Source organism: Octopus bimaculoides, chromosome 27 (assembly GCF_001194135.2).
Source record: "Octopus bimaculoides isolate UCB-OBI-ISO-001 chromosome 27, ASM119413v2, whole genome shotgun sequence".
In the NCBI taxonomy this organism is placed as follows: domain Eukaryota; kingdom Metazoa; phylum Mollusca; class Cephalopoda; order Octopoda; family Octopodidae; genus Octopus; species Octopus bimaculoides.
This window is the reverse complement of record NC_069007.1, coordinates 12418626-12419993: the sequence shown is the minus strand read 5'-3', so window position 1 is coordinate 12419993 and position 1368 is coordinate 12418626. Positions and strand designations below refer to the sequence as shown.

General features: G+C 41.4%; 1 protein-coding gene and 1 long non-coding RNA gene across 6 annotated transcripts in view; one reads left to right on the top strand and one right to left on the bottom strand.

Moving 5' to 3' along the window:
* Window positions 1-1368, bottom strand: part of LOC106869116 (synaptotagmin-7) — a 426210-nt gene that overhangs the window by 93140 nt on the left and 331702 nt on the right. The window lies entirely within an intron of this gene.
* The window catches only part of LOC106869117 (uncharacterized), a 492367-nt gene that overhangs the window by 202862 nt on the left and 288137 nt on the right, over window positions 1-1368 (top strand). The gene's annotated exons all lie outside the window — the stretch shown is intronic.

Sequence of the window (1368 nt, the reverse complement as noted above, 5' to 3'; positions counted from 1 at the left end):
TTGAATACAAAATACAAAATGGCTGATAGTTAGCAAGGTGGGACACACATAAGAAAGAAGAAAGCAAAGGACCACTGATGAGGTCACAGAAGTGTGATGAAAGAACTCTGGCCGAAATAAGATTAAGATTAATGTAATATAAAGCTGAAGCAAATTAACACCAAATATACAGTGCGTGTGTTTTTATTGGCTAAACTGGCAATATGACCATCCCCAAGTACAATAACATCTGTTTCAACACACGATTTCACATCAAGAATCTTGCAAAACACATATATACATATATATATATATATATATATGTGCAACAGGCTTCTTTCTGTTTACCAAATCCACTAACAAGGCTTTGGTCGGCCCGAGGCTATAGTAGAAGACAGTTGCCCAAGATGAACACAGTGGGACTGAACCCGGAACCATGTGGTTTGTAAGCAAGCTACTTACCACACAGCCACTCCTGCAGCACACCTCTCTCTCTTGTTAACTCCCTCTTTCTCTCTAGGTAACCATGTCCCTCCTCTTCATCAACACACCTGTTTCTGCCCTCATTCTTGTTAACTCTTACTCTCTTTCTCTCCCTCTCTCCATCTGCGTAACCATGTACTTCCTCTGCAGCAAGACATCTGTTTCTGTCACTCTGTCACACTCTAACCTTTCATCATCGGACACAAGATCACCTCCTCCAATGCCCCCTCTCCTCTCAAAGATTCCTTGTCTTGCAAGTTACTTGGTGACCCCGCCAGTGCAGGTGCAACTTAAAAAGCATCCAATGTAAAGTGGTTGGCATTTGGAAGGGCATCCAACTGTAAAAATCATACCTAAACTGGCCTCATTTGTGCAAGTGCTAGGTGAAAAGAAACCCTCAGTCCACTCAGTTGGGTGGGTGGTATTAGGAAGGGCCTCCAGCCATCCATAAAAGCCATGCCAGAACAGACACAGGCTCTTGTCTGGCCAGCTCCAGTCAAACCGTCCAACCCATGCCAGCATGGAAGGAGGACACTAAATGATGATGATCATGATATGTGTATATATGTGTGTGTATGTATGTGTGCGTATAATGTCCATATGTTCCCTGTACATATTTATAAATGTCTGTATAGATATATTCTTTTTTTTTATTCTTCTATTTGTTTCAGTCATCTGACTGCAGCCATGCTGGAGCACTGCCTTTAGTTGAACAAATCGATCCCAGGACTTATTCTTTGTAAGCCTAGTACTTATTCTATCGGTCCGTTTTGCCGAACCGCTAAGTTACGGGGAAATAAACACACCTGCATCGGTTGTCAATCGATGTTGGGGGACAAACACACAAACACATACACACACACACACACATATATATATATATATATATATATATATATATATATA